This window comes from Triturus cristatus, chromosome 5_1 (assembly GCF_964204655.1).
Source record: "Triturus cristatus chromosome 5_1, aTriCri1.1, whole genome shotgun sequence".
In the NCBI taxonomy this organism is placed as follows: Eukaryota; Metazoa; Chordata; class Amphibia; order Caudata; family Salamandridae; genus Triturus; species Triturus cristatus.
In genome coordinates this window covers 142,869,431-142,896,515 of record NC_140587.1, presented here as the reverse complement: position 1 = coordinate 142,896,515, position 27,085 = coordinate 142,869,431, and the positions used below count along the sequence as shown (strand labels likewise).

The 27,085-nt window shown below is 45.6% G+C and overlaps 1 protein-coding gene across 7 annotated transcripts in view; it reads right to left on the bottom strand.

The window, feature by feature from the left end:
• The window catches only part of IQANK1 (IQ motif and ankyrin repeat containing 1), a 441,637-nt gene extending 415,183 nt beyond the window's left edge, over nucleotides 1-26,454 (bottom strand). For 3 of the 7 annotated variants that reach the window (XM_085604654.1, XM_085604655.1, XM_085604657.1), the window contains exon 1: nucleotides 26,097-26,454. The gene's annotated coding sequence lies outside the window, so the exon portion shown is untranslated. The remainder of the gene's footprint in view (nucleotides 1-26,096) is intronic. The other 4 variants (XM_085604656.1, XM_085604658.1, XM_085604652.1 and 1 more) reach the window with 3 other exon arrangements.
• Nucleotides 26,455-27,085: the final 631 nt, after the last annotated feature.

Genomic DNA, 27,085 nt, shown 5'->3' with positions numbered 1-27,085 from the left:
GAACAATCCCTATAAGTGTGGTACAATTTTCTATTTGGATAAGCGTGAAAAGGCTGGGTGGTAGGAACTTTGTGAATTCCGGTAGATGATAGAAATGTCTCACAGAAATTTTTAGAAAACGCATTTTTTGAGTTTGAGATCTGCAAGGGCTTATGGGTAAGAAACCCCCATGGGATCCAAGAGAGTCACACCACCCTTGACTCTCTTGCGTGTCTAGTTTCCAGAAAGAACTGGGTTTGGTCGATTTCACTATCTGGTGGCACTGCCTGGGCCAAAATTCATCAGCTACTCATATCGCCAAACCGGGCTGTTTTTCTCAGAGATATTTTCGGTGCCTCCAAGTTGTGTTTTAGGGCAATTTGCTAGTACCAGCCACACAAGCATTGTACAGCAGGTTTTATCATGAGAAGTGTGGGAAAACGGAGTGGTACGTATTTTGGGGATTCCTGCAGCTTCTGAAACTTTCTCTCATAGGGTTTATGGATTGGAAAACGTTATGAGATTCACACATATCACACTACCTGGGACTCCCCCCACGTGCTTAGCTTTTAGAAATTTCTTTGAGTAGGCTTCTCTAGGTGGCAGCTGAGCAAGAGTCCAAATCCTATAGCTACCCACATATTGATTTTAGAAAACTGATTTTTCTAGGTGAAATGTGATGTCTCCAGGTTGCATTTTGGGGAGTTTTGCGTTAAAGTCACTAGGTCCAAAACACTGAACCCAAAACTCACCTATGATTCGGCTATTTTCTTGGTGCCCTCAGTACCTTTAAAATCCCCAGGATGCTCGAAAAAAAAGGATGTATATTTAGTATTCATACCTTATGTGGAAAAAAGATTCATGAAGGGCAAAGTACACCAAATGTCAAATAAGAGCTAAGCACTGAGAATAGATAGATAGATAGATATCTTAAGTCCCTATAACTCGTGTCCCGAAGTAACTATAACTCACACCCCCGCCATGCACATTGTTGTCATCAATTAAGTCATTTTAGGTTATCAGTGATGCAATAGACAATGTCATGAGTGACTAATGTAATATTGAGTTTAAAACGCTATGTTGTCTGAAATTTTCACTTAACTAAAATGTCAATTTAACATTGGTCTTTAAGCTTTGTTTCTTTCAGTGAATTTTTAGGGTTTTTTCACGTAAAGTAATATTTTAATACTTTAATATTTTAATGCCATATAGAACTCCAACTCTACCCCATGCATGGCGTGGGGTTGGCCTGCAGAGAGTCCCTGCATCCAACCCATCGCTGGCAGCCCAGACTTCAGCATTGGCGGTGGGTGCCAAATGCCTAGCCAGGGCACCTACACTGCTGCCAATGCTGGGGGCACCAGGGGAGCTCCCAGGCCCCCACAGTCCCAGCAGGCTCCCCAGCCACCACCATACTGGGTGCTGGAGGTAGCTAGCACTTTCTGTGTGCTCCCACCCAGACAGGAGCAGCATTTTTCACTGTTACCTCTGGGTTCTCCAGGCTGGTATACAGTATCAAACCTTGGGAAATGGGGTCGCCGAGGCAGATACAGGCACAGGGAGGAACTCTTTCCCCCCCCCTTTTTTTTTAAAAGAATAAATTCAGCCCTGGGAGCGTCCATCTCCTCTTTTATAATTCAGCTCCAGGGGATGGGGTCTGCGGGCCAGTAAAGGCTTGAGGAGGCGGGGGGGGGGGGATTTGCATGCCCCCTTCTCAAATTTATTGATTCAGCACTAGTTGAAGTGGTCAGTGTTGAAGCCTCGTGTGGAGGGCAGCGTGTTTGGGGAGGATGGTCCCATGCATCCCTCCAAAATCATAATACATATTGACCTCTGGGCCCTGGCCTACCCCAGCGGTGTTGCTGATTTAAAGAAGAAAGAAAAAGAAGAAAAAAAAAGTGGCCAAAAACTCTAATTTTTTTCAATTCTGGCTCCAGGGCTAGGGGACAGGGTATCCCTACCCTGCCCCTTATATTATTTTTTTAAAACATTTTCAGGACAGGGAACTAAGTCCCCAGATTCCTTTATTGGCAGCTGCAAGATTTTTGTTCATGTTACAGCCAGCCAATAAGAGTGCTCACCTCCGCAGGTCTCTCACAATTGTGGGAGCAAGATAGCCCAAGGAGAAAAAAAAAACCTTGGCCAATTAGAACACTATTGTTTTTCGGTTGTGCTCACTGGACTCTTGTGATGGTCCCTCGAACCCAATAGTCTAGATATACAAATATATATTTTTTTTAACCTTCATCTCTTAAAAACTACTGAACGGATTTACACCAAATCACAAAGAGCACGCTTTGTGGTTCAGTATCTAGCTTGCGACCAAATTTGGTATACTTCAGCTCAGCAGTCTTTGCAGTATCATCTTCCAAAAAAGTGTATGAGAAAAGCATGTGGAAATTTGGCTTTGAGAGCCCCCCTCATTTCTCGACCCCCGCTTCACGGATCACCCTTAAACTCTCCTGGAAGGTCCTGTGGTGGATTAACTTTTGTTTTGGAAAGTTTTGTGAAGGCTTGTCAACGGCAATAACGTTATTAGCACACCCAAAATTGCTTTTCCACTTAGTGGGGTGTACGTGCACACACACACACGTGCACACACACACACACACATCAGAGCGCTGTACAAAGAGGAAAATTAACGTTAAGATACAAAAAGTACAATACAAAAGGCAACATAGGAGGAGCCTGAGTCATAAAGGAACATGTGGGTGCTCGGGGAAGACGAGGTAGCAGGTAATCAAATAGGAAAGCCCTACTAGACGAGGCCTAGCAGTTTTAGCAGCGCACTAAGTCCAATGAATGGGACAATAAATTTCAAATCCAACGTAAAAAAAGAAAATGATTGTCAATTACATATTTCAAAACATAAAGATTGTCAGGCATATACATTTCAATACTCAAATTAAAAGTGATTGTCCAGCCCTAGGGGGAAGTGAAAGTTCCATGACAAAGAAGATAATGCTGCTGAAGTTCTTCCAAAAGTAGCCATTTAACCTGTTTCTTGAATGAAGCAGTTGAGGGATTGGCTCTGATCTTCTTTGGTAGGGCATTCCAGATTCTTGAGTACAGCCCTGAGAAGGTGCAATTGTAGGTTCTTTTTTTGTTGAATTTAGGTGGTTTCAGGAGTAAGGTATTGGAGCTTCTTAAGTTTCGACTGGAACCAGAGAGCTCAAGTTTCTTTGCCAGGTAAGCGGGGCTTTTGAAGTGAATAGCTTTATGTGTCAGACAGGCTATCTTGAAGCGGATCCTTGCTTCAATGGGAAGCCAGTTAAGTTGAATTAAGTCAGGTGTAATATGATCATGCTTTCTGGAACCTGTGATTAGTCTGGCAGAGGCATTCAGAGTAGCTCTTAGCGGAGCTAACCTAGATTTAGGAAGCCCAGCTAAGGACACCAAGCCATATTCTACTGAGCAGATGACTGGCACTCTTAATGGGGGCACTGATATGACCTTGCATGTTTAGAAATTTGTCCACAGTGATACCTAGAGAACAAGCGGAGTCCACCATATGCGGGGTGCAGTTGAGTGCAGAGATATTTTTGATCCAGTTTAGCGTTGGGGACTCTTGGTTGCGTGGGGGGGGGGGGGTAGTCAGGAGAAATTCTGTTTTGAGGGAATTTAGTAGCAGGTGGTTACGAGTTAGCCATTGTTGAGTTTTTTGTAGCGCTCCATTAATAGTTTTAATGTCATCTGGAGAGGAGATCCTCAAATATAGTGGAGTATCGTCCGCATACATATCGTACTGAATGTTTGACCTGTTCAGAATAGCAGTTAGTGGTTCCGTGAAGTGATTGAAGAGCGTGGGTGAGAGAGCAGATCCTTGCGGTACCCCAATAGTGACCGTTGTGCTGGCAGCCAAAGATTGGTTGACTTTGATTCTTTGTGTTCGGTTCTGTAGGAAGGAGGAGAACCAATTTAAGACAGGGCCAGATAACTTGATTAACCTTCTGCAATATAGGATGGGGTTATCATGTTTGATGGTGTCAAAAGCAGAGGACAAGTCCAGAAGAATTAGAAGACAAGGCGTATCTTGGTCAAGAGCTCTCAAGGCGTCGTCAACAATGTGAGTTAGCGCTGTGTCTGTACTATGACCTGATCTCTAGCCTGACTGATGTCGGTCTAGGAGCTGAAATTTCTCGATGTGTTCGCAGAGCTGTAAGTGAACGCATTTCTCAAGCAACTTTGCTAGAGACATGATGTTGGTGATCGTCCAGTAGTTATTGGGGTCTGTTAGGTCTGCATTGGGCTTCTTTGGGATGGGTGTGACTTGCCCCATTTTAAGGCAGTCGGGGATCCTCCCCTGTAAGACATTGTAGGATGATCTTGGCCCAGAGAGGCAGAATGGCCAGGCTGAGGCCTTTGAGCAGCTTAGCGGGGAGTGGATCACTGAAATAGTTGGATGGTTTAAGAGCTGCCAAGGAATGTGACAACTCCTCCAAGTCCGGTAGTAGGACGGTATTCCAGCAGGCATTGGTTTTAGGTGTGTACTCTGTGGTGAGAAGCAGCTCACACACTGCTGCAGATATTGTCGAATCCAAGGAGCTCATCGACCACAGGTTAGCAGCGGCACGTTGCAGCTCCCGATCAACATTCCTGGAATTTTCAGAAAAGTGCGCTGAGAAGACCTCCTCACTGTTACCAACTGTTTTGATTGCTGGAGTAGGATTCGCCTGTTTGATGATATCAAACAGTTTTTTGGGACGGCTTTTAGCACTGTCAAGCTGATCTCTGAAATGATCTGATTTAGCAATGCAAATGTGTTTGTTATAAGAGCTTCTCAACTTCCTTAACTGTTTGAGACTAGAGGTGGAATTTCTCCAATGTCTTTCCGAGAGATTTAGATTGTGCCGTTTATCATTAAGGGACCCATTGAAACAAGGTTTGGATTGTTTGCAAGGAATCCTTTTGAGTTTCTTTGGGGCTGCAGCGTCGCAAATGTTTGACATGGAGTTAAAGTAACGATCCGTCAACTCTTACAGATTATTCATGTTAGTGGGAGGTTCTAGAAGATTATTGCTCAAGTTGTAGAGGTTCGGGATGTTGATGTCTCTCAGATTACGAGTCAGTTGCTTGTTTTTGAGCGGTTGACCTTGTCTGAGCAGAACCTTTTTCTGAATGTGAAAGGAGATTGGGTGGTAATCCGACCAATCATATGGAACAATGTCATCCAGTTGGATGATATGATCTCTAGCTATAATAAGGTGAAGGATAGCGCCCTTGGAGTGGGTGGGTCCGTTACATGCCTGTATATAGTTTAGGTCGGAGAGGAACGTTTTCAAAGAGCAAACTAGTGGATCATTAGTGTCATTCCAGTGAAGGTTGAAGTAACCTAGGAAGATATGGTAGAGGTGGAGGGCTGAGTTGGCAGAGATGGATTCCATCAGTTGTTCTACAAAACGTAAGTTGTCCCCAGGGGGGATGATAGATCGTGCGAAGCACATAGACAATCTTGCCTTTGTTCCAAATTTCAGTGACATCAGGTCCTTGTGAGTCTGCTTCAGAATGAGGCTAGAACGATGGATGCAGGCAATGCCCTCCCCTCCCGATTTAATAGCTCTATCGCATCTGATAATGTAATAGCCAGCAGGAATCAAGAGGTCCAGTATAGGGGAGGATGAGTCATTAAGCCACGTTTCCGTAAGAATCAAGAGATCTAGATCTTGTGATAAGATGTGTTCAGAGATATCCGCTGCGTGTTTCACTGCTGATCTGCAGTTGAGAAGCATCGATTTGATATGAGAGTTTGTAGTTGCTTCCACTCGGTGCGACGTGGCGATCTGAAGTAAGTTATTCTTATTCAATGATCTAAAAGTTAACGCTAGGTTCTCTATCCGGGTCAGATGTGATAGTGGGCATGCTGCTAGTAGAGACCGCCAAGTCATCATATGATAGTAGGAGTGCAAGCGTGTCCTCCTCAGATATCTGAGGCTGGAATCTGAGGGGTCTAGCATGGAGGTTGTGAAGAGGGCGAGTGTGCCAGCGTGTGTTATTAGGGTGAGTCTCAAAGGGCCTATCCATTCCACCACTTTAAATAGTTACTAAGGGCTTAAGGAGAACAGACCCCGGGGGAGGATATGGTTTGCGCAACTTCTCATTCTTCAATGAGCAGTGTAGGAGGTACTGGAGGTTTTCCTTTACAGTAAGGAGGTCCAACTTTAGTTCAGCCAGTTTTTCCTCAATCCGGCGCAGGCTGTCACCGTCCTGTACCAGCCCGGAATCAGATGGTGGGGGAGGTCCTTTCTGCTCACAGCGATTGCATGGGGAGATGGACCCCTGCTTGGGCTCAATTCTGGGCTCCAAATGTGGGATGGGATTGGCATAGATGGTGTTCGGGCTCTGTGCAGGAGGTTGGGGAGAACACCTTTGGGTGTGCAAGCAGGGGGGCCCAGTGGACGGAACCTGTGCCCTGTAAGTAGCCCTAGTGGATGCGGAAGGTCGAGGCGGGTTTATAGGAAAAGTGGGCCCTGATGTAGTATCCAGTGCAATAGGTGAAGAGGTAGAGGAGGAGGGAGGACGTGAAAAGGAAGAGGGAAGACGTGAAGGGTTCAAAGAATGGGTGCTGGGGGTTAAAGTTGTGTGCGGGGAAGTAGAGGCAATCAGATTAGAGGTACTGGTACAAGGAGACGCAGTCCAAATAGAGTTACTGGGATTAGGAGATGGGACGCATGTAGTGTCAGGGTTGGTATTGGTAATGTTAAACTCATACGTGTTGCTGGTGGTATCAGAGTGGATCAGCATGAGAGAGGTGGAGGGTGGGCCCCCGCGTGTGAGGTAGCAGGCGGTTCCATAGTACTGGGGCGGCTAAAATGTTTTTGTCTGGTAGGTTTGTATTTATTGTTCAGGATGTTTGGAGGAGAGATAGGAAGGGAAGGCGCGAAAGGAGTTGCAGTGATGGAGAGATTGGGATGACTTAGATTGGCAGGATTAGGGTTATTGAGTGCCTTTTAATCTTATTGAAAATGCTGTCAAAGCGATTCAAGTACAAATCAGAGGCTTGAATAATGATGTTGCCGTTATTGTAGAGAGAGATGGTCAGTTCCGCATTGAGGAAGCGAGATGGCATTATGTTAATACGGAAATCGAGGGGGGTTTTACATACAGCTTTGTAACGCAGGATATCAGTAAGAACTCTTCTCCATTGGGCTCTTGTGGTTGTGTAGAAGATAAGATCTGTCACCACTATGCCCTTGGATGCACATAGGTAGGTATCTGAGATGAGAGTGGGTAGCGTTTGAGTAGATTGTGTTTAAAAGCCTTGGCTGCCGTCTTCGAGAGGTTGGGCGGGTAAATGATCTTGCGGGCATTAGTGCCTACCTGAGTCAAGCCCTTAGAGGAACGAGTAGGTTGCGCCGTGGTAGCTAGTTGAGTCGATAGATCAAACAGAAGCTTTGAACTTTGTAACAGCCAGGTAGAGTGTAGTCACATCGTGTCCAAGTGTGCCCCGGGGGGGGGGATATACCAACCTATCTGATAATCAGGACTGAAAGTAGTTCATAGTACTCATGGAAGATTGGTTATGCTCCTCCTCTAGAATGGTTGTAACTCCAGACAACCAACAGGTAGCTTAGTGTCCTCAGCAACGTGCTGATAGTAGGGTAAATAGTTTGTCCAAACCCTAATTAGAGCCGCAAACCAAGGAACTGCGCTCTTTATCGAGGCGTCTTCCCAGCCGGGAGTCTAAGGGCATATCTAGGCACATGCAGCAGGCGCGAGTCAAAGCTCCAAGGCTCACAGGACTTCTTCTACGAAACAGACAAGGGGACATAGTGGGGTTTCAGGCGAACTCGGTTTATTGCAATAACGGTATAACACATTTCGGCGGGTGTGCCTTTGTCAAATGCCTAACACCGGAGGTTCTCATTCTCCACCAGTTAAAAGTACTTCCTCGCTCCCATGGGTGGGAGCACAGCTGAACAGAGTCCATGTATTAGAGCAATAGCAGTACCTCATCCCGGACTGCAATTCCCATCTTGCATCTTCTTTGGAAACAGGGAAATTGTCTCTTTTAAGCCTCATTAGTTCATATCCTCATGGTGAGTATGGGTTAATTATTACTGGACACTGTGTGTACAGTTCTTTTTTGTTACCCTGGTACAATTCACTCAGTTTCCTGGCTCCCTACGTCCTGCCACAATGTCGAATCTGGAACATACCTGAAGACACCCATACAGCGATTGCGTCCCTCCGTGAAGTCACAGACTCTTTTTTTATCAGCAGTACCTTTGTTCCTTTTCGCTTACGGCAGCCCCGAGGTTTCCAAAACCTTGGAACTCCATCAATCGCATTTGCCAATGTTACCTCTGGCCTCTTTCAGGACGGATCCCCTGCGTGTCAATGGCTATATGCAAATATGCCACAGGATCTCTTCTTCTACGAAACAGACAAGGGGACACACCGGTGTCTCAGAATAACTAGGTTTATTGCAATAACGTCATAATGCGTTTCGGCGGGTGTGCCTTTGTCAAATGCCTAACACCGGAGGTTCTCATTTTCCACCATTTTAAATATATATGTATCCAATTATTGTGATTACTCAAAGGTTAGGTAACTAGCAGTTGTTTAATTTCACATTGAAGCGTTTTGCTCACGCAGCGAGCTTGTTCACACAGATTACATGGAAACATGGCGTTACAGAAAGGAAAGACGGACTTCATGGCACAGTATCGATGTGAATCGGCATTCATCTTGAAATGCTAAAAATAGGTTGTTCGCCATCAAAATACATTTTACTACACTAGTATAGGCATGTAAAATACTTTATTGTTGAGCATTGTACCGTGTTCGCATTGTATTTACAGATAGCAACCAAAATTAATTCCCCAAAGTGGCTGGAAATGAGGATACGGTCTGTTAGCATCGTTGTTGCCAATAAAGTTGAGTGCATAACAAACTATCGGGTTGTAACCAAATAGTGTCAAAATGATACCATGTATCAAATTGCTGCCTCAGGATGCTGGGCAGATTCTGTGCTAATGTCTATGACAGGTGGCTACTAACGTAGGAAGAATGAATAAGGCAGAGTACAATGTTTCCCCCCCTTATCCGCTGGTCGTATAACTAGATTCTCATCATCAGATAGACTTTTAATGATTTCCCTTTGGTCTTTGGAAAAGTTGGAGAATGTGTGTGTTTTCTTTTTGCGGAATAGCATGAGATCTCTTGTTATTGTATCATAGAATGCATCAATATAATCATGGGGCATGTTTGAGTAGAAGATGGATTTGGGTTTGAAATGGATTCCTGCTGGTCGATCAGTGATGATCTCCCAGCTGTCTTCTGTGGGACTTTTGTAATTTACATACTTGGATGCCCATGTAAACTACAATGCGTGGGAAGTACAACTCTAGCAGCCAAAAGAAGAGTGCTTAAACCCCTGAGAGCCTTAAGTAATAAAGATCCTAACTCCCCATCGCGAGGCATTTTGCTGAGTACCATCTTTCCAATAACGCACTCCTGATGTATTTTGCTATTGAACAAATCCAACAGAATCCCAGGGGAGGTAACAGGGTACTACATTCGCGCGAAAGAGAATCCTGGCATATCATAAACCACCAAACCAAGTCCCCTGGAGGACATAACCATGACGAAGAAATAGGTATTCATCTATATGAAAACTAAGTTCTAACCTAGTTAGAGATGAGATCATACACCTGGTAAACCTGTACATATGTACTTTTGAGTATGAAATTACAAACTTGTTATACTGCAATAATGCATCCACTGTGAAAATGCATTCATGTTTTTAACCTTACCTTAATACATTCATGGTTTTCTCTCTCTTTTTAATCACAGGAGAAAAGGAAGGGGCCGACTCCAGGATTGGACACATCGACTCACCCCCCCTACCCTTTACTTCATCCACATCTGCACCTGGGTGGAGGGCAGCACAAGACAGATAAGAGACACATCTTTGTCTTCTTTGTACACTTGTTCCTTATAGTATTCATTTATGGGATAGGGCAGCATGCTGTTTAATGTTGATCCTTGCATTTTGTTGATATTTTAGAATTGTTTCATCTATTCACCTGTTGTGGACTTTTCAGCTGATGATTTGGACATGGAGGGCATACTTAAGGGCGACCCTTTTTAGGACCCGAAACCCTGCTACTTCTGCGTCAGATTTCCATGATAGTGTGTCAAAAACATATTTAAGCACTGGTTAAGCACATTTGCAGTACAACCTTCTGAGTACACCAGGTACCAGCACATATATCCTCTCTTATCGAGAACCTGCGAGGTACATTAGTTTACACGCACCGGTACTTCTAGCTCCACTGCATAATTTTCAACCCACTATGGGTGACATAGAACACACTCTCTGCATTAGCGTTTACCCACCGTTAAGCACTCACATAGTAGCTGTTGTAAGTTGCCACTTGGTATGTTCCGCACCCCCCTCTCTCACACCTATGTAATGGTATGTCTTGGAACGTTGCTGTGAAGGCAGCTTTGGAATGTTGACAGGCTGCCTTCACCTGAGAGAGGTACAACCAGCAAGCTGAGGGTGCTATCACGTTTTTACTGAATAAAGAAGTTTGCACTTACTTGAGTTGCTTCATCACTTCATTCTGGCGACGAGGATGACAGCGGCTGTGGCAGGGACAGCGAAGCACCCTTCCCTGTAATTATTGCTGCTTGCTGGGATTTCAAGGCAACGCTATAGCTGTGAGAGGTGTTGCGGAGTTCACCTATTTGCTACCACCATTTGGTCCCACCATAGAAGCGGTGTGTAGTCTGAGGCAGTCGATGTCGGCGACTGGCGACAGCTTCAAAAAGTGCACAGTGTAAGCAGCTGATCTGACGGAGAATTAAGAAAGCTGGCGGCTGCGGTGAGTTCACGGGAGCCACAAGGTTGCAGATTTAAATCCGGGGATTCAGTGAGAAGCGTCCATTAGTTTCCAGAACGAGAAGAATCCTGGAATAGCTGGCCAAGGAGACGATGAGATCACACGCCCGGTGCCATTGATCTACGAGCGAGCCTCAGGAGTTTGTCAGCGGTGAGGAGGCGGGGTTTGCTACGCGTATCCCGTCCCGCTGCGAAGGGTGTAATTTCAAGTCTGCATCGGACTTGTGAGGAGGACCGGTTATCCACAGGCTCTGTCGAGTACAGCACCGGGAGTCGAGTCTAAGCTGAGTCTCCGGAGAGGGGAACATCGTTGGCATCGCAGCGGAGCGTCGGTGACGGTGAGTTCCTGTCAGGAACCCCTCGGAAGACATCGCACAGAGTATTTAGGGCGGCCGCCTCCCAGACTGCACGGTAGGAGGTGTTGACAGCCGCTTCCTCTAACTCCGCCTTCCTTAGAGCAACGGGAATATTTTAAAGCAACGGTCCTCACAGAAAAGTGTTCTCCTCACGGCTCGACAGGAAGTTCTCTGCACAGAGCGCCTATGCTACACCGAGGGGACTCTGGGAAATCCTCTTTGAGAAAATAGAAAGGGGACTGGACAGAGGGAGTGTAGTGCTGCAGGGAGAATTGCTAATGGTATGGAACTGTGGGTACTAGGGCCATGTGTAGAAGATTTTGGGGAAGACAGCAGTCGAGAGTGCACAGGAAGGAAAAAGTAGGAGGTCACAAGCTTTACCCTGCTACCCCTCCTCCCCACCATCCACTAGTGCCCAGACGTACCAGAGAGCCAAGCAGGTAGGGCTAGAAAGGGGCACCATTTAACAAATTTTCACGCAGTTACTGGCGGAGGCACTCTGCACCTGTAGAGGGGGGCTCAGGCTTTGCGGACCAAAGCTCAGGGATAGGTGCATATCCTTTGAAATATGGCAGGGGCAGGAATGAGCCAACCGCCACCATTTCTGGATGAGTTAGGGATCCAGAAATCCCCTGGAAAAGATGGGAAGGTATTTTTAAGTCCTACTTGATAGCCATCGGGGGTGGGAACTTCTCAAACTTAAGGAAGCAACACATTCTCTTACATAATTTAGGAACACATGGTAGGAAGATTTTTGAGAACATAACGGGAAGATTAGTGGATGATGAGGTTCCTGAAGAAGAAGAAGGGGTTGATGTGTATGATTACACTTTACGGAAATTAGAGGCACATTTTAAAGTAAAAATCAATGTGGTTCTAGAAAGGCACAAATTTTTCAAAAGAGCGCAAAGGAAGGAGGAGAAAGTATCCTCGTACATAGCAGTGTTGAGAGGCATGGCTGCAACATGCGAGTTTGGGGCGCTTACAGATTCTCTTATCAGGGACCAGTTAGTGAGATGCACTAATGAGGAGAAGGTACAGGAGGAATTGCTCACTAGGAATCCTGATCTGGAAGAAGCGATAAGCATAGCTAAAGGGCTGGAACACACAGCGCTATGTATGAGAGAGATGAAGGTGTCAGAAGATAGTAAAGAGAAAGTCACGAATAAAGAGGCTGGTAAAGAGGAAGCTGTATGCAAAGTGGAGAACAAGCAAAAAGAGGGTGTGAGTAATAAGATGGAAGGTTTTAAATGTTTTAGATGTGGGAACCATAATCATCTGGCCAACAATTGGCAGTGCCCTGCAAGGAATGTTGTATGTAGGAGATGCAACAGAAAGGGTCACTTTGCTAAAGTGTGCAATGTAGGTAGTATGAAGGTGCACATGGTAGAACACAAAGATGAAGAGGTGGGGGTGGAAAAAAGTTTTATTTGCCAAATAGAAGATGAGTGTACGGAGGATAAAACACAGTACCCCACATGCGAGATAAGCCTGGAGGGAGAGATGTTCAAAGTGTACGCTGACTCGTGCTCTCCGTTTACCCTTGTAGACAAGAAGGTGTTCAATGAGAAATTTGCAAAGCACAACATCAGGCTAGAGACAGCCGATATAGCGCCAACAGGTTATAATAGAGTGCCCATCCCATTGGAAGGGATGGTGAGAATGAGGATTGCCTTCAAAGACAGACATATAGTGGGGAAGGTATACGTAACCAGGGAGGGCTCAAGTCTTTTAGGGTGGAAACACCAGAAGGAGTTGGGGATAAAGCTGGATCCTAACAATCAGGAGCAAGTACTTCTCATAGACCCTCCAGGAGCAGGCTCAGATCTGGTGAAAGAGTTTCCAGAAGTGTTTAATGAGAAACTGGGAGTACTCAAAAATTACATACACAAAATAGAGCTCAGGGAAGGAGCAACACCTGTGGTGCACAAAACACGCTCCATTCCTCTATTGATGAGGGAACCTTTAAAAATGGAACTAGAGAAATTGGTGGAACAAGGGGTCATACAAGAAATAGAGTGCTCAGCTTGGTTGGCGCCCATTGTTATAACGAGTAAGGATGGAGGCAAGAGCATCAGACTATGTGTGGACTTGAGGGCGTTGAATGCCAACATAGTGGTGGACAGGCATCCCCTACCAAGGATACACGAAATGTTGAGCACATTGCAGGGAGCTAAGTTGTTTAGCGTGCTCGATCTATCATCAGCCTACCACCAGATCACGCTGCACCCAGAGTCTCAACCATTGACCGCCTTCACCACCCCTTTTGGCAATTATAAATTCTTGAGGATGCCGTTTGGGCTGGCGTCAGCGGCATCAGCATTTCAGAGAGCAATGCAACATGTATTGAGACATTGCCCTAAGTCCATGTGTTTTCAGGACGACATACTGATCTATGGGTCGAGCGACATAGAGCACAACGAGAATGTAAGAAAAGTTCTCACAAAGTTAAAGGAAGTAGGCTTCACCACGAAAGAGAGCAAATGCAGGGTGGGAGTCACCTCAGTGGACTACTTAGGGCACACCATCTCGGAGGAGGGGATAAAGCCCAAAATTGATCTGGTAGAGGCAGTAAGACGAGCACCCACTCCATCGTGTAAGGAAGAAGTACTATCGTTCTTGGGCCTAGCCGAATACATGGCCAGGTTAATCAGGAACTTTGCAATGTTAGCATATCCCCTCAGGGAGATCTTGAAGAAAAACACGCCATTTCAGTGGGAGAAGGACCAAGAACAGGCCTTTGAGAACATAAAAGAGTCCATAGTGTCTGCACCGTTTATAGGCAATTTCGATATAAAAAAGGACACGATAATCACAACGGATGCAAGCGGCAAAGGAGTGGGGGCCATGCTGTCGCAGAGGGTGGACGATACTGTGAAAGTAGTAGCCTTCGCATCAAGGTCCTTGTCCGGAGCCGAGACCAACTATTCCACCATTGAGAAAGAGGCTTTGGCGGTGTACTGGGCGATAAAACATTTCAGCTTCTACGTTTGGGGCTTGCCATTTGAAGGGTGCACAGACCATAAACCGTTGGTCAACTTGTTTGATAACAAGGCCTTAGAAAACATAACTCCCCGCATCGCCAAGTGGGTGTTGGGCTTGCAGGGCTACAATTTCAGAACAAAATATTTACCTGGACAACAGAATAAAGTGGCAGACTTCTTATCCAGAGCCCCAGTAGAGAGTCGGGAAGAAGAAGTCAGTGGCCAGGGGAGTGTCCTGGAAATCAAACTCCCGGCTATAGTGAAAGAACAATGGGACGAACAAATGGAACAGGACAATACACTCCGGGAGGTAAAAAAAATGGGTGGTAAAAGGATGGCCAAACAGATGCGGAGATCTACCCGAGCACATACAACCTTTTTGGAATGTGCGCAACGAGCTGCCTATTGCTGGAGAGTATCTCCTCAAGGCGGGCAGGATAGTCCCCCCGGAGGGGTTAAGGAAACAGATCATAGGCCTGACCCACGAGGGACACCTGGGTAGGAGTCTATGCAAGGCAAGGATGAGAGCAGAATATTGGTTCCCAGCCATGGATTCTAGCATGGAAGAGAAAGTAAAGGAGTGTTACGCGTGTGGGGTAAGCGATAAATCCAAATGTACAATGCGACCCCCGCTCAGTCCCGTGGAGATTCCTAAGTCTCCGTGGGATAAATTAGGATTCGACATCACAGGCCCTATTAAGGCAAAGGGGCCACAGCAATGGTACATTTTAGTACTCATCGACTATTACTCTAATTGGGTCACCCACAAATTAGTGTATAACATCAACACCAAAACCATAGTAGAATTCCTGAGTGACGTATTCTCAAAGGAGGGCATACCATCCACGTTGATTACGGACAATGGTGTACAACTGGTGTCGGAGGAAATGAGAGAATTCCTAAGAGACATGTCCATAAAACACACACGCACCCCATTGTACTGCCCTAGAGCCAACGGCAAGGTGGAGAGAGCTAACCGGATGTTGAAGGAATGTATCCAACTGGCGGTCAAGTCCGGGAGGAACATAGAAGTGGCACTGAGAGACATGCTCTGGTCCTACCACACAATACCCAGCCTTTCCACGGGGCACACCCCCTTTGAATTGTTGAGAGGAAGAAAGGCGGGTTCTAAGTTATCTCCAAATTGGATGAAACCCAAGGATCCAGTGAGGGTCATTCCAGAAGAGTACAGAAGGAAAGTCGAGGCTAGGCAAAGAAGGTACAAAGAGAGATATGACAGCAAATGGGGTGCGAAGGAGAGGTCCTTTAGCAAAGGGGAAAATGTTTGTATTCGTAAACCAGTGAGTCTGGGGGGCAAAGGGGACAAGTACTATGCCCCTGAAAGAATAAGGGAGGTGAAGAGAAATGTGGTCATCTTGGAAGATGGGAGGAAGTGGAGCATGGATCGGGTGGCCCAAAGTTCGAGAGAGGCTGAAGTAGAGGAGCATAGGGGTAATCAGGACCTCAGAACCCGAGTAAGGGTGACCCAAGAGGGAAGGGGGCTCAGACAAACCAACCCCCCTAGTTGGCACAAGGATTATAGAATGGTATAAAGGTAGGGGCCCTGCCTGGCTTGCGCTGGGCCACCCCTGCCACCAGTAGGATCCAGCCAGTTACTTTTCGCCCTCATGGCAGTTATTTAAAGGGGGAAGATGTGTTGTAAGTTGCCACTTGGTATGTTACGCACCCCCCTCTCTCACACCTATGTAATGGTATGTCTTGGAACGTTGCTGTGAAGGCAGCTTTGGATTGTTGACAGGCTGCCTTCACCTGAGAGAGGTACAACCAGCAAGCTGAGGGTGCTATCACGTTTTTACTGAATAAAGAAGTTTGCACTTACTTGAGTTGCTTCATCACTTCAGTAGCAGTCCAGAGAATGGCATTTTTTCTTTGCAAAAGGCGACACTATGTCGTATTCATTGTCCCTACGGTAGTAGCCACCGCTCATCGACATTAGCACAGAATCTGCCCAGCAACCTGAGGCAGCAGTTTGATACATGGTATCATTTTGACACTATTTGGTTACAACCTGATAGTTTGTTATGCACTCAACTTTATTGGCAACAATGATGCTAACAGACCGTATCCTCATATCCAGCCACTTTGGTGAATAAGTTTTGATTGCTATCTGTAAATACGATGCAAACACAGTACAATGCTCAACAATAAAGTATTTTACAATGAATTGTACATGCCTATACTAGTGTAGTAAAATGTATTTTGATGGCGAACAACCGATCTTTGGCATTTCAAGATGGAAGCCAATTCACATCGATATTGTGCCATGAAGTCCTTCTTACCTTTCTGGAGACCCTTATGTAATAACATACAAAAACATCAGCGGGTCTAACGAACTCTCCAGAGGAGAGATCAGAAGCACAGTCAGTACAAGCAAGTAATCTTCTCAAATCATGGAAAAAGTCCTATTTAAAAGGACGGAATCCCATCACCCACCGAGGTGACATGCTTCCTCATCTGGGATCTCCTCTTGGTTGCAAATCCTAGTGCAACCAAGGGCTACAACCCCCTCACTGTGAGGGAGGAGTTCAGGGATGTTTTAATTTTGATCAGTTGGTCGGATCTCCTAAAATCCGTTTAATGTGAAGCATGAAAATATTTATAAAGTGAATGATTGCAGTGCAGAGATTGATGATGTGTAAAGTGATGTTAAAATTGGCTACCAAGCGAAAAGAAATTTTTTATAGTAAACTTGGTGTCAAATGTTAAAAACAGTGCAAGCGCGGTCTGAAAAAAATTGTCGAGTGTGCTGGTCTAAATAGAGGGTCTATATGTTTCGGCCATAATTATCGAACTTTGATTGTGGCCTTCCTCAGGACCTAGATGGTAGTGCTACTGCAAATCATTTTAGAATACTGCTATTTTCTCTTTATTTATAATGAGTATACTGCCTTAAGAAGACACGATACCTTTCTGCTTGCCAAGAACACTGAGCATTAGTCTGTGAAAAATCACAGCACATTTTAACCCCAAACATTTTAAACACCAGTCTGGGATAATAAACAGTGCATCTTTTGCTTTACTTGTGTAGGGCTATTTGGTGATATGCTGCTGAGTGGTTGATTGTTTAAAACCAATTAATATCCTTGACTAACACTAAGATCTCTTAGATCTTTGTCAGGAAATAGTGATGGTCTACATAGAGACTTATTTTTTCATTGGTCTGCTATGCAATTACCAGATACTCCTGCCAAATTATTCTATAGGCTCCATGACATCTGCCTCTAACTTCTCTAGTGTGCTTAAAGACCTTGCCTCTAATTAATATGGGAACACTCCTCTTTCTACATTTTAGAACAAGTGTTATCCTCAAGAACAATCTTGTGATCAATCCCTGCCAATCTTAGCACTGATTACATTCAGACATTCTTCTAACATGCTCTGTTTCCCCTTCATCAACTATCAAGATTTGTTCAATGCTACTATCCAACCCAATTATGAAGCTACTTTTCTAGCTGTGTTATTCTTTCCAACAGCTTTCTTGTTTTTTTATCTAAAGGCCGAACTCCAGTCAGCCCACATCTCTATGCATTCAAAGTTAAGCCTACAAGAATAATATCTGACACTATTAATACAGAATCTAATTTAGTCTCACAATTACTTCTCTACCTGCTCTGTTACTATACGGTTCAGAGAACCCAAATCAGCAACCACATATACCTTCACCACCTACAGTCCTATAGAATATTGTGGTGTGTGTTTGAATGTGCTTTCATTAGGAATTTTCAAAATCACTCTTTCACATTTGCAATATCACTATATTCCTTTAAGTCATCTTCGCCAGACAACCTGACTTCTCACTCTTCAATACACTTTAATCTTGAATTATATGTTTTCCTCCTGCACACTCTGGCAAAGTATCACAATTTACCACAAATACTGCATTTCAGTTTAAGTGTTTGACAACCTTTACTATACGCTAGTCAGTGTTTCCCAAACTGTGGTCTGCGGACCCCAAGGGGTCCCCGACACATTCCTAGGGGTTCCGCAGGCAGCAGTTTTGAAGCACTGCAAAGTATCTTGTTTAAATAGGAGCTTTCAAAGAACAATAAAAGTGTCAAGATAACACCAGTGATTAATGTCCCTGCTGGAGAGAGATGAGAATTTTGTCCAGTGGCAGCTTTGAGTTATCTAATGTAGCGCAGAGGGTTAAAATGCCTACTGCAAAGAACGTGTACCATGCATTTTCAAAAAACAGTATTTTATATGCATAGGTAGGTCAGTGGGTCACTGCTTTTGTCAGAGAGATTCTTTTGTTACTGTGCAGTTCATAAGTGACAATCGTAATCTAGCACAGTGACCTATAAACTGTCATCAAACAGCTGCTTGCAAACTGCAAGGTACAAGTTAGTGACTTATGTTTTTTCCCAGTCTTTCATTGTCCTGATGCTGCTAAAAAGGTTTATTTGGGTGGAAATACATTTTTATTGTTAAAGTCAATGCCAACAACTGTGCTATGTTCTGAATCCTGAGTTTATGCTTCTCCAGACCAAGCACTCTTTAAAAATGCCTACCAGTATTAATGACATGTGAATTCTACACATTGTAGTCCCCTTTGCCTTATGTAACATTTTCTATACACTGATTTACACGTATGATTCACTTTCTCTATATGTGTGCGATGTAAAGTGCTCTGACATCCTACATTGGTATGTGATGCGCTATTAAAAATGAAATACAGGTGACAGGCTGGCTATGGGGAGATGAGAAGCACTGTTGGAGGGTGATCGTGGGGGAATCATTGAAGACCCCCCAGAAAGATTGTCGTATTGTGGTGCATAGTCAGGTCTTCATTTACTATTCTTTAAAAGCTAATACAATTCAATATATAATGATAAATGTGTTGTAGACTGCACCATTGTTTCCTAAATGTTTCGGGGGGAGAGCCTCCCAAAGCCCCCTTTGGAGTGGTCAGGCTCACTCACTGCACTTGGTGTGCACCGTATGGAGACTGGTCTGAAATCATTTGCCAGGGCTGCTTTGGATTTCCAGTCTGGCCCTGGCAGGAGCAGGAGCCTCGTACTGCGAAATAAAACCAACCATTGAAAAGTTAGTCACGGAGATGCAGCACCAACCTTCCCATTAACCTTTTTTGTTTTCTTGCAAATGCTTTCAATATAAAATACAACAGAAGTGGCGGAGAGTGTTGTTAGCCTCCTTGGCTTAACACACTCCGCCACTTCAGAAACGCAGGGCTGCACCATATTTACAAGAATATGGTGCAGCCCTGCGTTTCCCCTGCGCTGGCGCTACACTTAAGAGGGGAAGATTGTTTATGTACAGGAAGGTCCCCCTTCCTGAACATAAAAAAATCTTGAAATGTTGTTTTGTCACTTCTATGTGTGCTGCTTAATGCAGCACATATGGAAGTTACAAAATGTAATTTTTTTTAAAAGATTGTTGTTCAGCAGGAAGGGTCACCTTCCTGAACATAAATAATCCAAGGCGTTTTAGAAAAAATGAGGAGAAATGAAGCATTTCTCCTTGTTTCGCCAAGTTAAAACCAGGTTTTCCCTGGTCTTAATTTTGGCGCTGCCTCCCATTTACGCTGGCCTTGTAAATAGGGGGCCGCGTCAAAATCAATGGGTGTTGCAGGGGAAACGCCCACCGCAACACCCACTGCCCACCCCTTTCATGCTAATCATTGGGTGAAAGGGGGTCTTATTTACAAGGCAGCGTTAAGCCACGTGAAGTGGCTTAACGCTGCCTTGTAAATAAGGCAAAGCCCCTATCACCACCGGAATGTCTCAAAAAGTGATGTTCCCATGGTGATAGGGGCTTGTAAATATGCACCTAAAATCATTAGTAATTTGAGTACTTGTTTTGTGTGCACACGTGTTACTTTTTTTCGAATTACTGTTTTAATGTTTGAAATTTAAATCCTACAAATTGCTTGGGGGTCCCCGGCTTCCAGTGGTGACTCAATGAGGGTCCTCAGGAGTCAAAAGTTTGGGAACCACTGCGCTAGATGGTTTGTGGTACTTTGAAATTTGGGACCGCGTGGGAGACAGGGCCCTACCCCTGCCTCTCACGGTAATAGCGAACCGCGAATGGTCAAAGCGGTATGTACAAGTGCTTTGTATAACGTTTTAGTTATAAATGCACTGTGTATACGATATTATACATTGACTTCGTGGGGTCCATCTTAGAGCGGTGGCCATCTTATAGTTGCCCTCACATAGGCTACACATCATGAACAAATACGGGCCCTTAGAATACATGTACTTTCTGTTTGACTTCTCTGTGACCTGTGCAGCTTGGCTCCGCTGCCCCAGGTCAGTCCGGTCTCACGAGCTCCCCATCCTCCGGCCACCTGTGATTAGCATCAGGGTTTGACACACCATAAAACCTTTTCATCCCACACGAGCCTCCGGCTAATCTCTTTCACACCTGACTCTTCCTGTTTTATGGCTTGTTTTCCTAACAAGAGATGCCCATGTTTATTGGGGCCTGGTGATATCTGATGTGGGATCTGAGCCTCGCTGGGTAAATAATTGTGGGCTGGCCTAACAGGAATGTGGGATGGTCATCATGACTCTGCCTTTTCATTTGTAATGTATACATGTATATGACCATATCGTAAAACGAAGAATGTGTGCCTGAAGCATGATATTTTGTATTTAAGGAGAAGCTCGTTTCTGTACTTTTAAGCAGTCTCCTGAGAACATACATGCTGTTGTACTTCTCGGATACCTGTAATTGGTCTGCAGCCAATAAACGATCTTTGACTTCACCCAGAAGACTGTGTTTCTGTAGGTCTGAAACAGGCAAGAACCCGAAGTCTTAGGGTGTGTTCCCCTGCACCGCTGGGCTTTAAATTCCCAGTACTTCAGGTTAGAATAATTACATCTGCAGCAGCACAAATCTTACCTTTCTAAATGTTTGTTGGTCCTCCCTATCTTCTGGTCATATTGGACTTTATTAACATTCTTTTAACTGCTTTGGCACAGCAACCTCACAAATGTGTCCTCTTTACTTTAGCAGTGACATCCTCTGAACTTAGAACCACCATGAATCCATTCTTAAGCTGTTCTGACTCAATTAGTGTAGTAAAATGTTCTTTTTAAATTCAGGATTAAGTTGTTGGATTTATCAACTGTGTACATATAATTAATAAAGTATTCTTTTCATGCCAACCAATTCCTTGCAGCTCTCCTGGAGATGTGATAAATACCTGGGGGGGTGGGAATGGGGAGGGTGTTTACCGTTATGGGGTTTTTCGACATTTTTTTCTAAGTACAAGTTATGTCAGTTGGCCAGTACTAAGTTCGACCTTCTGCTTTTTTTGTTTCAATGACTAGTCCAACATTCCTCGACACTACTGACATTACGAAATGTGGCATCCTGGGGATCAACATGCGAGAACTTAGGGACTTAAAGTGAACCACACTGCAACCACCTTTTTTTCTTAGACTCATTTCACATTTTATACAAAAATCACCTTTCAAACACCAAATAAAAATGTGTAGACTGTTGGATTCCATGACAGTGACATATAAACCAAAGGATTACAATATATTATCTGGGACTGCGGATAAGTAAAATCGTTGTGTACAAGTTGGTAAAATGTGGCTTTATAAAAAAATTGTGACCTACTTGTTTAAAAATAAATATATAAAATATTGGTCACAAAGTTTTGGAATCAGTGATGACTGAATACAGTTTATATTCCTTTGTTTCTTACTTTTCTCTTTCACTATAAAAAAAACGTTTGTGGGCAGTAATGCCGCAGCTACTAACTGGTAATCATCATTATCCTTAGTCTGTGGCATCCTCATCACAGTCTATACTACCCACTATACCTCCCTTAAGCTTCTGGGGCAGCTGTGGCCCTTGCAGGTAGGAGAGGTGGGGCCTGGTTGGGAGGGGGAGTGACTTGACAGACTACCACGAGGAAAAATTAAATAATTAATTTTCCGTCATTGTCTGTCGAAATCCCCCCCACCCACCTCACCAAGCCCCACTGCCCCTACCTGCAAGGGCTGCGGCTGATCTGGAGTCAGACGGCTTGGTAGTTTAGGAAGAGTGGTGGGCCTGGATATATAATATATTACCCCTAATGACATTTCCACTACAACTTCCTGGTTTTAATCCTGTGACTGAGGTGGGATCAGTTCACAAGTAAATGACTGGGACGAAGACGTAGGGATAATAACTTTTTCAGATGAGAGTTTTTCATGGGAGATATTTTTTGATGAGGCATTTTGTAAACAGAAGCTTTCTAAGGCACACCGTACATTAATATTTTCTTAAGCATCATCTACAGATTAATTAAGATGTTTATTTATCAAAGATTTGTTTTGAGAAGCAGCATCTTCAAAACTGATATTTTTGAAGGACAAATGTGTTAAGGCATGTGAAATGCAAATATTTTCCCAAGGGCCAAAACCCCTTCTCTGTGGTGTGACCAAGAGCTGCCCTGATGTCAGCAGGGTGGCAGTCGAAGGGGAGCAAAAAGTGTATAAGGTGGGTCCAGGAAAAGAGAAGCATGTATATCTAGTGTCTGAATTGCTCAACATTATAACACAAAAGTGGGATACATCTTGGCTTCCCCACGTGACCAAATTGTGTGATTCTAGGCAATTGTTTTATTTCACTTTGCCTCCTTTTAATTATTACATATAAGAGGACATCAAAATACAAGACTTCAGGATGTGCCCTGTACAAACCCTTCTTGTGTTTGATTTAATAAACTGAAATGTTGTCCGTGTATAACAGCAACACAGGCCACCCAGAGGGTGAGCAGAACAACTGATTTGCCTCTTTGTTCACAACTAGCATTGTTGTCGGCTTGGAGGGAAGCATGTAGGAGTATAAACTAATGCTTGAAAATAATCACTTTAAATAAATACTTTTCAATGCACTGATATAATCTGATGTACTAAAGTGAAACATTTCTTCATGTGAATGAAATACATTTTGGGTATTTTGAAGAGACTATCATATTTGTACACGTTTGTAGCAAGAGGTCTTTAAAAATTAAGGTGTTCTTAAAGTAAAGTTGTGCAGGACACCTTAGTTATTTCATTTATTTAACTTCAGTTAAACTATTGATAGGTGTTTGCCACTTTATTTAAAGTTTTCTGAAAATTAGTGCTCAGTCAAGTACACACCAGCCCAGTTTGCTGTTGACCAGGGGTCACCAACTGCACAGACGCCCTCGCACCACTGAAGAAAAACCCCCCCAGCAGACGCAGCAGCAAGAAAGCCTCCTGGTTCACCGACTAGCTCATCACCTCCAAGAAGAACTGCCGCTCCCTGGAGAACACCTGGCGCACCAACCAGACCACAGACAACATGACGGCCCTCAAACACGCCACCCGCAAACACCACCAACTGATCCGCGCCACAAAGAAGACAGCCTTCAAGGAACGACTGGACAACAACACCCACAACAGCAAGGAACTCTTCAGCATCGTCAAAGAGCTCTCCAACCCCGACGCCGGAAACAATGACATCACTCCCTCGCAAGACCTCTGCGACTCCCTCACAGCCTTCTTCCACAACAGGATCGCCAACATTCAAAACAGCTTCGGCCCACCAACCACGAACCCCACCACCGAACCGATGCCCCCCACTGCCACCCTCCGCACCTGGACCCCAGTCAGCACCGAAGACACAACACGCACAATGAACACCATCCACTCCGGATCCCCTATGGACCCCTGCCCACACCACATCTTCAACACGGCCGACCACATCATCGCACCCCACCTCCGCGACATCATCAACGCCTCCTTCAACACCGCCACCTTCCCGGAGTGCTGGAAACACGCAGAGATCAGTGCCCTGCTGAAGAAACCAACTGCAGACCCCTCCGACCTCAAGAACTACCGCCCCATCTCGCTCCTCCCGTTTCCTGCCAAAGTCATCGAGAAGACCGTCAACAGACAGCTAGCCGCCTTCCTCGAGACCAACGGATCCCTCGACCACTCGCAATCCGACTTCCGAGCCAACCACAGCACGGAGACCGCCCTCATCGCAGCCAGAGACGACATCAGATCCCTAATGGACAACGGGGAAACTGCGGCCCTCATCCTCCTGGACCTCTCCGCAGCGTTCGACACTGTCTGCCACCGCACCCTGGTACAGCGCCTGAACAACACCGGCATCCAGGAGAAGGCCCTGGAGTGGATCACCTAATTCCTCGCCGGAAGAACCCAGAGAGTCCGCCTTCCCCCGTTCCGGTCAGCGGCCACCGAAGTCATCTGCGGCGTTTCACAAGGGTCATCGCTCAGCCCCACCCTCTTCAACGTCTACATGAGCCCCCTCGCAACCATCGCACGTCAACACAACCTCAAGATCATCACCTACGCCGACGACACCCAGCTGATCCTCTCCCTCACCAGCGACCCGGACGCCGCCAGAGCCAGCCTACATGAAGGGATGAAAGACGTCGCCGAATGGATAAAGAACAGCCACCTGAAACTGAACTCATACAAGACGGAGGTCCTCATCCTGGGATCATCACCCTCCGCCTGGGACGACTCCTGGTGGCCCCCCGCCCTGGGATCCACCCCCAAGCCAACGGACCACGCACGCAACCTAGGCTTCATCCTGGACTCCTCCCTCTTGATGACCAGACAAGTCAACGCCGTCTCATCTTCATGCTTCAACACCCTGCGCATGCTTCGAAAGATCTTCCGGTGGATCCCCACCGAGACCAGGAAGACGGTCACCCAGGCCCTCGTCACCAGTCGGCTGGACTACGGGAACGCCCTCTACGCCGGCACCGCCGCCAAACTCCAGAAGAAACTCCAACGGATCCAGAACGCCTCAGCACGACTCATCCTGGACATCCCCCGACACAGCCACATCTCCGGACACCTGAGAGACCTGCACTGGCTCCCCGTCAACAAAAGAATCACGTTCCGACTCCTCACCCACGCACACAAGGCCCTCCACGACCTGGGCCCCAAGTTCCTCAACAGCCGCCTGACCTTCCACAAGCCCACCCGCCAGTTCCGCTCCGCCAGCCTCGCTCTCGCCACCGTCCCCCTCATCCGCAGAGCCACTGCCGGAGGAAGATCCTTCTCCTACCTGGCAGCCAAGACATGGAACTCCCTCCCCATCCACCTCCAGACAACGCAAGACCATCTCGCCTTCAGGAAGCAACTCAAGACCTGGCTGTTCGAGCAGTAGCGTGTCCCCCCCCCCCCCCCACCCCCACCCCCACCCAAGCGCCTTGAGACCCTCCGGGTGAGCAGTGCGCTATACAAATGCCTACGATTGATTGATTGAGGAGGTACACATGCGGCTCCCGGGCGTACTTTGAGTCTCACTGCCTTAGGGAATTGTTTTTTAGTTAACCTATTGAATAGACATTTTACGAGACTTGATTTGTTTTCTAAATTGGAATTTTCAGACGAAGCATTTTTCAAAGTAACAACGGCTGATCCTTGAGAGATGTCACTTCTTACAGTCATAGTCCAAAGTGAACATTTCTTGTAAAGAAGAGGGACGCAGCGAGCTCATTTCAGGTAGGAACGTGTTTCAAGGAGGAAGTTCTGTTAGAGTTCACTCTTCAGGAGCAACTCTTCAGATGGCCCTTAATTAGTGCTTCCAGTGGGCAGGTAGTGCCCGGTACTGAGTACCTGCACTTTTTTAATTTCAAAACGGAGAGTACCTGCACTTCTCAGCACTCAGTCAATGTACTTAATGGGAGAGTACCAGAACTTCTCAGAGCAAACAGGTACTCTAAATAGTGAGTACCTGCACGTCTATGCTTTCATTTAAAGCACTTCCCTTTACTGCCCCGCTCCTCTAGGGACGTTTTCTGAAAAGGAACGTCCCAAATGATTCACTACGGTGACGTTTAAGGAAAGCATATTTTAACGGAATATGGTCGAACAGAAAGAAGCTTTTAGCCGGGGCAACATTTACTTAAACATGACATTTCCATTTACATACCGCTTATTCAACAGGGCGAACTTCAAGAGGTGACATTTTGCCTTAATTCAAAACAGAGGCTCGTGGGGCGTTTCCAAATTAAGCTGATTTTTGGCCCCTTCACTCGGGTGGCTTGCATCGGTCTTTCCGCCTCTCCCTCCCAACACTGCTGGGTCCTCACCTGCCAGACCCTGGCCTCTCCTTGGCAAAATGCTTTAGTTACGTGTCTCGCTGGCCACCAGCGCCAGCCGTCTCCTAGCAACTGAGCAGGGCGGAAATACTGCAAACCGGAAGCAGCTATGGTACTCGGTGGCCACACAGTCCAGGAACCGCGCGCCGGTTGAATCAGTTCCTGCAACAGAGTGGCAGCAATAGAAACAGACGAAGGACCATGGGGGCTGTCCTGCAGCGCTATTGTACACGCGGAAGCCACGTCTGAAGGAAAACGCGTCCAGTAAGTACTAACTGACAGAATCGGTGTCAGCTTTCAAGAAGTTGGCGGCCATCTTGGAACTATATTCTGTGGCAGGACCGTAGGCAGTGTTATGAATTTATTTCTTTACTCTGTATTGGCAGCAAATTCAAAGAAACGTAAAAGACTATTAAAAATGACGACTACCATGAACACCGGGAGTAACCATGGCCACCAACAGTCCAATCAAGGCACATTCCGACAGTCCATATATTCTAATCAGCAGCATGGTTCTTCCTCTTTATTCACTGCTGCCTGGTCAGTTAAGTCCCTTGATGCCTTCTTCCTCTCTTCAAGGGGTTTGACTTCGGGTTTTCTGGTGTGTAGTTGCTTAAATTGCACATATTTGGTTGCTCTTTGATGTGAATGATTATCGCGCTGTGAGCGCTTTCATTTGTGGGAGTTACATCGGTTTCTGGTCACGCGGCAGGCTTTTAGCCCGAGCGCGTCAACTTCTTTGTACCGCGTGGGTGCACTAGGTGGCGTCGTTTCGTGCCTCTATCGCGCTGTTAGCGATCCTTGGAGCTGCTCGCTGCTC